A 9901-nucleotide genomic window follows, 5' to 3' on the forward strand; every position below is an offset into this window, starting at 1 on the left:
GTTGTCTAAGGTCGACTGGAGCGAGTGGGTGACACCCATCATTCCTGTCATGAAGAAAACATTAAGCAAGAAGTCTGAGGAGCCAAGGAAGGTTCGCATCTGTGGGGATTTCAAGGTGACGGTGAACCCAGTCCTTCACACAGTACAATATCCTCTTCCAAGGATAGAAGACATCTTCGCCTCACTGTCTGGAGGGAATCGTTTTACAAAAATTGACCTAGCACAAGCATATTTGCAGATGGAGGTTGAAGAATCCTCTAGGAAGTATCTCACGATAAACACTCACAAAGGTCTTTACCAGTATCATCGATTGGTATTCGGAGTAGCATCGGCTCCGGCGATGTGGCAAAGAGCGATGGAACAAGTCCTGCAAGGGATTCCGGGGACTCAGTGTTACTTGGACGACATCCTTGTGACAGGTGAAGATGACAGTGAACACCTTAACAACCTAGAACAGGTGCTCACTAGACTACGGGAACATGGGCTACGAGCCAACCGCCCCAAGTGCAAGTTTTTTAAGAAACAGATATCGTATTGTGGCCACGTGATTGATGAAGAGGGGTTACATAAGTCCCCTGACAAAATTGAAGCGGTTGTTAAGGCCCCAGCGCCTGAAAATGTGTCGCAACTGAGGTCATTCCTCGGATTGGTGAATTACTACCATAAGTTTTTGTCGAATTTGTCGACAATCCTGCACCCACTGACCGCCCTGCTACGAACGGGAGTAGCATGGAAATGGAGTAATGACTGTAAGCGGGCCTTTCAGAAGAGTAAGGAATTAATCACTTCAAGAGAAGTATTGGCTCACTACAACCCAGCACTGCCGATCAGACTGGCGTGTGATGCGTCTCCCTACGGCATTGGGGCGGTACTGTCACATAAATTCCTTGATGGTTTAGAGAGGCCGATAGCTTTTGCGTCACGCTCGTTAACTTCTGCTGAGCGTAACTACACCCAGATTGACAGAAAGGCCCTCAGCCTAGTGTGGGGGGTGAAGAAGTTCAATCACTACCTGCACGGTCAAAAATTTACTCTACTAACCGATCATCAACCTCTTGTCTCCATTTTCAACCCTCAGAAGGGCGTGCCAGTAATGACAGCGCAACGGCTGCAGAGGTGGTCCCTTTTCCTAGGGGCACACCAATATGACATCGAGTACAAAGGAACTAAACAGCATGGGAATGCTGATGGATTGTCACGCCTACCGTTGCCGACGGTGGAAGAAGACCTTGCAGTGGATCCAAAGGAGTTATTCCACTCGACCATAGTTGAATGTCTCCCTGTGACGAATGCAAACATATAAAAGGAAACACGGAATGACCCGACACTATCACGGGTCTATGATTTAACGGTGAAGGGATGGCCAGCACATGGCGAACCACTGCTGCCAGCATTCTCGCCGAGAAGAGAACAGCTGTCAGTGTGCAGAGGAACCTTGATGTATAGATCCAGAGTAGTAATTCCACCTAAGTTGATGGATAGAGTGCTCAATGAGCTTCATGAGGGTCATCTGGGTGGGGTAAAAATGAAGAACTTAGCCAGAGCGTTTGTGTGGTGGCCGGGAATCGATAGAGAAATCGAAGAGATGACCAAGAGCTGTGCAGGATGCCAGAAGGTCCAAAACGCCCCACCACAAGCTCCTCTACATCCATGGGAGTGGCCCTCATCTCCATGGCAAAGGGTGCACATTGATTTTGCTGGTCCCTTCATGGACTCGATGTTTTTAATTGCGGTGGATGCACATTCAAAGTGGCCAGAGGTAATAAAAATGTCCTCAACCACCACGGAAAAAACTATCACAGTTTTACGAACCATATTCGCCAGGAATGGGCTGCCTGAACAGATTTGCTCTGACAATGGACCACAGTTTGTGTCTGAAGAGTTCCGGAGGTTCTTAAAGAACAATGGTGTTAAGCATTACACATCTGCCCCATATCATCCAGCCACTAATGGATTGGCCGAGAGGTTTGTTCAAACATTCAAGAAGGCTATCAAGGCAATGTGTAATGAAGATATACCCCTACAACACAAGGTGGACAACTTCTTGTTTGCCTACCGGAATGCGACACATGCAGTTACCAACCAAACTCCAGCCATGATGTTCTTCAATCGAAGACTACGATGCCGCTTGGATTTGGTTAAGCCAAACGTCCGAAGAGATGTGGAGAACAGGCAGTTTCAGAATATGAATGAAAGGCCGACCAGGAGTTTTAAGATAGGTCAACCAGTTTTGGCCCGGGACTACCGCACTGAGAAATGGCAGCCAGGAACGATTTGTACACGGCAAGGACCTCTCATGTATACCGTGGACGTTGGAGAGAGCATTGTAAGATGCCATGCTGACCAGATTCTAGAGTCACTGGAAAACGTCAACTCCACACCACGATCTGATACACCTGGTAATGAAATCGACGTACCAATTGCAGCTACCGCAGAATCGGTGATATTGGAAGCAGATGAACCAAACAGGGACATTGATGCCGACTCAACCTCACCAGAAGAACCTGATACCCCAAAGAGGCGTTATCCAGACAGAATCAGGAAGCCTCCTCAAAGACTGAACTTATAATTGCTTAAACTTAACCAATGTATCTAGCAACCATAATTGTGATTGTAATTCGTTATCGTTTAGTTGTTAAATGAATGTTATGTACTGTTTATCTAAAAGGGGAGGAATGTTGTGTATGTACCTTTAAGAGAATAACTGGTCTCAGACTGCAGTACCGGCAGTGACCACCCCTGTATAAAAGGCGCTATTAAGCCTCTGTAGTTTCAGTTTCCAGATTGACTCCTTTCAGTAAAGACTTGTTTTGTTCAACTCCTGCTGTCCGTGTCTCAATCATACACGGACATAGTATTATCCCTAATAAGTACAGCTACTCCACCTCCCCTTATTCCTGACTATCTTTTCTAAATATGTTATACTGAAGGGATAATTAATAGTCCTAGCCCTTTTTGGGCTACCCCAGATCAGGCGTATTCCCCAGACGTTCACCTTCAAGTAAAGTTAGAGATAGCCGAATTCTATAAGATGCTTAATTGGGTCTAAAGGTTCAGACTATCTCTCCCTAAAGGAAAGGAATGACTTGAAGATGTTACCATCCTCCAGATAGCACTTTAATAAGTTTAACTAGGCTGTAACCTTTGGGATATTATGAGGGTCCGAAATACTCCCCCAGAATCTGCAACTCCTCACCAAAGAGTGTACAGAGATTGAGTTTGCGAGTTTGATACAGAAGTACTCTGTGAGACAATTCTAAAAATATATAGATTTATTAAAGAACCGACATGTTGTTAACAGCTGGTGAATTCAGTCGCAACATTAACAGTTCAAAAACAAATAGCTTACCTTTCTTATCCTGAGGTCCTTATACTCAAAACTTAACTTCATTACATTTTTAAATTTCTTACTTATTTCTAATCCAGAATATCCACCAAAAATCAAATAAGAGTACCTTTTTGATCCCCGAGCCTCAAAGAGTTAAAATCTAAAGAGTTGGTGCAAGGGGAGGGCTTTAGTTTCCTGGATCACTGGGCCTGCTTCTGGGGAAGGTGGGACTTGTACAAGTCGGACGGGTTGCACCTGAACCAGAGCGGGACAAATATCCTTGCGGGGAGGTTTGCTAGCACTGTTCGGGGGGGTTTAAACTATAATGGCAGGGGGTTGGGAACCTGAACAGGGAGAAAGAGGAAAGGAAAACAGGGATAAAAGCAAAAGATAGGAAGGAGAAAAACAAAAGTGGCAGTCAGAGAAATCAACGGTTTAAATCAAACGTGGCCACAGTAAATAATAATTCTAATAGGTCTAAGAGCATTAAAAAAACAAGCCTGAAGGCTTTGTGTCTTAATGCGAGGAGCATTTGTAATAAGGTGGATGAATTGGCTGTGCAAATAGAGGTAAATGAATATGATTTGGTTGGGATTATGGAAACGTGGCTCAAGGATGGCCAAGACTGGGAACTCAACATCCAGGGGTATTTGATATTCAGGAAAGATAGGCAAAAAGGAAAGGGAGGTGGGGTAGCATTAGTGGTTAAAGAAGGGATTAATACAATTGTAATAAAGGATATTAGCTCTGATGATGTGGAATCTGTATGGGTAGAATTGAGAAATACTAAGGGGAAAAAAACATTAGTGGTAGTGGTATATAGACCTCCAAACAGTAAGGCGGAGGTTGGGGATCGCATTAAAAGGGAAATTAAAGAAGCGTGCAATAAGGGCACAGCAGTCATCATGGGTGACTTTAACCTACATATAGATTGGGCCAACCAAATTAGTAACAATACTGTGGAGGAGGAATTCCTGGAGTGTTTACGGGATGGTTTCCTGGACCAATATGTCGAGGAACCAACCAGAGATCAGGCCATCTTAGACTGGGTATTATGTAACGAGAAAGGATTAATTAGCAATCTTGTTGTACGAGGCCCCTTGGGTCGGAGCGATCATAATATGATCGAATTCTTCATTAAGATGGAGAATGAAGTAGTTGACTCAGAGACAAGGGTCCTCAATTTAAATAAAGGAAACTACGATGGTCTGAGGAGTGAGTTGGGTAGGATTGATTGGGGAATGGCACTCAAAGGGTTGACGGTGGATAGGCAATGGCAAACATTCAAAGACCGAATGGATGAGCTACAGCATTTGTTCATCCCAGTTTGGCATAAAAATAAAGCAAAAAAGGTGACTCAACTGTGGCTAACAAGGGAAATTAGGGACAGCATAAGATCCAAGGAGAGGACATATAAATTGGCTAGAAAAAGCAATAATCCTGAGGATTGGGAGCAGTTTAGGAGTCAACAAAGGAGGACAAAGGGATTCATTAAGAAAGAGAAAATAGAATATGAGAGTAAGCCAGCAGGGAACATAAAAACTGACTGTAAAAGCTTTTATAGATATGTGAAGAGAAAAACATTGGTGAAGTCAAGCGTAGGTCCCTTACAGTCATAATTAGGGGAATTTATAATGGGAAACAAGGAAATGGCAGACCAACTAAATACATACTTTGGTTCTGTCTTCACAAAGGAGGACACAAATAACCTCCCAGAGATGCCGGGGAACATAGGGTCTGATGAAAGGGAGGAACTGAAAGAAATCAGTATTTGTAGGGAAATGGTGTTAGGAAAATTGATGGGACTGAAGGCCGATAAATCCCCAGGGCCTGATGGTCTACATCCCAGGGTACTTAAGGAAGTGGCCCCAGTGATAGTAGATGCATTGCTGATCATCTTCCACAACTCGATAGACTCTGGAACGGTACCCATGGATTGGATGGTAGCTAATGTTACCCCACTATTCAAAAAAGGTGGTAGAGAAAAGGCGGGGAATTATAGGCTGGTAAGCCTGACATCGGTAGTGGGGGAAATGCTAGAGTCTATTATAAAAGATGTAATAGCAGAGCACTTGGAAAGCAGTGACAGGATCGGACAAAGTCAACATGGATTTATAAAAGGTAAATCATGCTTGACTAATCTACTGGAAATTTTTGAGGATGTAACTGGTAAAATAGATAAGGGAGAACCAGTGGATGTGGTGTATTTGGACTTTCAGAAGGCTTTCGATAAGGTCCCACATAAGAGATTAGCATGCAAAATTAAGGCACATGGGATTGGGGACAAGGTATTGACTTGGATAGAGAACTGGTTGGCGGACAGAAAGCAAAGAGTTGGAATAAACGGGTCGTTTTCCGAGTGGCAGGCAGTGACTAGTGGGGTACCGCAAGGATCGGTCCTTAGACCCCAGCTGTTCACAATATATATTAATGATCTGGACGAGGGAATTGGATGTAATATCTCCAAATTTGCAGACAACACAAAGCTGGGTGGGAGGGTAAGCTGTGAGGAGGATGTCGTGAAACTCCAGTACGATTTGGACAGATTGGGTGATTGGGCAGAAACATGGCAAATGCACTATAATGTGGATAAATGTGAGGTTATCCAATTTGGTGGCAAAAACAGGAAGGCAGATTATTATTTGAATGGCAATAGATTGGGAGAAGGGGAAGTGCAAAGAGACCTGGGTGTCCTTGTGCACCAGTCGCTGAAGGTAAGCATGCAGGCGCAGCAGGCTGTAAGAAGGCAAATGGTATGTTGGCCTTCGTAGCAAGAGGGTTCGAGTACAGGAACAAGGATGTCTTGCTACAGTTGTACAGGGCCTTGGTGAGACCACACCTTGAGTATTGTGTGCAGTTTTGGTCACCTTACCTGAGGAAGGACATTCTTGCCATGGAGGGAGTGCAGCGAAGATTCACCAGACTGATACCTGGGATGGCAGGAATGACGTATGAGGAGAGATTGTGTCGATTGGGCTTATACTCACTGGAGTTTAGAAGATTGAGAGGGGATCTCATCGAAACCTGTAAAATTCTGTCAGGTCTGGACAGACCAGATGCAGGAAGGATGTTTCTGATGGCCGGGGAGTCCAGAACCAGGGGTCATAGTCTTAGGATAAGGGGTAAGCCATTTAGGACTGAAATGAGGAGGAATTTCTTCACCCAGAGACTGGTGAACCTGTGGAATTCTCTGCCACAGAGGGCGGTGGAGGCCAGTTCATTAAATATATTCAAGAAAGAGTTGGATATATTTCTTGAGGCTAAACGGATCAAGGGATATGGGGAGAAGGCAGGGACAGGGTACTGAATTTGGATGATCAGCCATGATCTCATTGAATGGCGGAGCAGGCTCGAAGGGCCGAATGGCCTACTCCTGCTCCTATCTTCTATGTTTCTATGTTTCTATGTAAGAGTGAGAGAATCGCTTTGCTCCTTTCAGCGACTTCTGACTTTCCATCTGAAAAGCTTTACTTTTATACCTTTTTTTAGTGGTTTATCCTTTGAAGTTTTCTGCTGATGTAAGCTAATTATCTCTAGTCATTCACTGTTGAATTCTTTCTAATCGTACTGTCAATTTAGCTGTTAACTTTCAGAATCCTGTCTGCTGTATAGGTGTTTCAAAAACTTATCATAAAATGGCCACAACAGATTTATTTCTTTGATGCCATTTTCATCGAAGGACTTCCATTCAATTCTAAACTCACCTAGCTGTTTGGAAGCAGACATCGTGACTCCTATGTGTTCCAAGTTCAACACAAACACAATGTGATTGCTTGGTGCATCTTTTGATTTCATATCTACAAAGTCTTCTATTTGTATATTTTACAACATGTAAATTGAAAACACTTCAACCGAGTATTTACTTGTTTTCTAGCTATCTCAATGGTTATACCACAGACATCGTGTCTCCTTGTTTCATTTGATGTGATATTATGAAGGCATATTGTTGTTTAATGTTCTAAGTTTCTGTTTCCTGGATTGTTAGTTTATAAAACTTTAAACTGGGCAATGGTATTGTGTTTCTCCCAAACGGCAGACTTTCTGGAAACTCCAATGGTTTGCTTCAATAGGGCCATTGTTTTATTGTCAATAACCCATTCCCATTTCAGAAGCTTGTATGGTGTTTACAGCTTGTGTTAACAACTGATCTTATCTCAAAAGCCTGTGTTCTGATTGCAGCCTGTGTTGTTGAGGCTTTTAGATTTTTTAACCCAGTTTTCATGTTTAATAAAGTAAAAATTCCATTCATAGGATGGTGTATCTCTTGGAATATGGCTATTTCTTTTACACCCCCCTCTTGACCAAAAGATGAGCTCATAACATCAGGGCAGAGTTTGGTCAATGATACTAATAAGGTTACAATAGCATATTAATTTCACGAGATGCACAATCATGTGCTACATGAAAATTCCTTTGAAGTCATCCTAGGACAATGTTTTGCCTTATTTTAAATTGAACACAATTTAAAAGGATGATAAGTACATAGTCATGCAATGAGCGAAACAACATGTACTTAGAATGTCCAATCGGCAGATGTATTTTCTGTAGAGGTGAGTTATTTATATAAGTCAAGGAGACGTCAGTTGAAACTAGTTGAAGCTTGACACGCTGTTTCTTCGATCCGACGTGTACAGATGCGTGTTGTCATAAAGGCTTTGCCAGGCAATCAGTTGATTCCTTCTTTATCCGCAGTGTCTTCCTCCTTCGCTGAAGTAACTCGTTGATCTTTCCTTGTTTCGGTTGTTGCTTTTCGCAAATCCAATTCCTGATGCGTTGCCAAGCAACGTGTGGAAGAGCCGGTGACACCGTCTGACTGACTGTCATCAGTAATTCGATCGCATCCATTTCCTGTGTCGTGCTCCAAGCTGGGTCTTGAAAGACAGTGTACAACTGCACCGTGTATTGTTCCTCCTTTTTGGTATCCCGCAGGACATCTTTTGATATTGTCTATGGAGACAGTTTTAAGAATATGCTTGCCATTCGGCTGGTTAATATATACTTGAACTGTTCTTTCGTTAATAACAGAATGTATTTGAACAGGTTTTTTCCACTTCGGTCTTAAATCAGGTTTCTGCTCGAACTTCTTTGCCTGTACCCATTCTCCTACTATGGGTTGCTATGCTTTATTTGTCAATTTTTTTCTGCCTATTTGCTTTCCTTATCCTTTGATCAACTCGCTGAATCTCCTCTGTTACTTCTTTTTTTAATCTAACTGTCGCTGTCGGGTCAAGGACTCAGAGTGTGTAGAGGCAATAAAATAACTATGGGTAAGCAGTGTATGCATCTCAACCCCATACATCAGATAATATGGAGTTTTAGGGGACACTGTCCCTGATGCAGATGTGGGCACATTATTGAGTGATAGCTGCACCTCCGGAATGATGGTGGTCCACTTATTCCCCCTGACTCTCAACAGTTTGACCAATAGCGTTTTTACTTCCTGGTTTTTACATTCCACCAGCCCCGCTGATTGCAGATGACATGGTGTGCTGTGCTCTAAGCCAATCCCCCTTTGTTCGCAGTAGTCTTTGAAGACCTTAGATACAAAGGCTCCACCTTTATCCGAGTGTAAGATTTTGGGTGCACCAGCTACAGTAATTATATCAGAAATAGCCCTGGCAAGTGCGTTTTCTGCAACAGTTTTTGTGGGGACCAGCCAGAAGGAAGTGCATCCATCTACACAGATGAGAACATGTCTATATCCCAAAGATGGGGGAAGTGGTCCAATAAAGTCAATAAAGAATTTTCCCATTGGCCCATCAGCTTTCACAGGAGCCAATGGTGGTGGCTTAATTAGTGATGACTTATTCGTTAAATAGCATGGCTCACAATTTGCCACGTATGTTTTACAGGCTTTAAGCATGCCTGGCCACCAATATAAGGGGATCAATTGGTAGAATGTTGTTCTGGCACCACAATGTGCTTGGTTTATGCCCTCGTGAGCTTCTTTTACAAGCTGTTCTCGTTTGTGTCTCGGGGGTACTTCTCGGTTTCCTTTGGGCAACTTAACTAGTACAATACCCGTAGGGGTTTCCGAGTAAAAGTACTTTTGGTGGATATCCTGGTGGATTCTCTTTTGTCGGGTCTAATAGCTGAATCAGTTCCTCATCCTGATTAGCTGCCCGTTCTGCCTTAGTGATTACACTAACATTGGCAGGCCCCTCTCGAGGGGGTGTCATGCAGGCCGAACATTTTGCTTGTTCGTTTGCAAGGCTGTTTCCTTTTGAATGTACTGTCCCAGTGGTATGCCCGTTTACATGAATCACCTGACAATTCTTTTTCTCCATTCTCGAACGGAGAATATCTTCCCACAGTGTGGGTTTAACAAGGTCTGCTTTCTCTAAAGCATACCGTAATGCTGCGGCTTCAGCATATTGCGCTGTCTTATGGCCAAGGGGTATAGACAGTAATTCTTCTGGATAAAAAGAATAGGAATCTCAAAAAGTCCCTACTACTATCCCCATCCCAACTGAGGATTGTTGGGATGTCTCTTTTTTAATCGTCATTGACGATCCATCACAGTAAATAACTTGATGGTATTCTGTAAGTTGTCTCATAGGTATTTGTCTGAAT

This window comes from Somniosus microcephalus, chromosome 9 (assembly GCF_052327205.1).
Source record: "Somniosus microcephalus isolate GS21.2 chromosome 9, FLI_Smic_1.0, whole genome shotgun sequence".
NCBI classification, from domain to species: domain Eukaryota; kingdom Metazoa; phylum Chordata; class Chondrichthyes; order Squaliformes; family Somniosidae; genus Somniosus; species Somniosus microcephalus.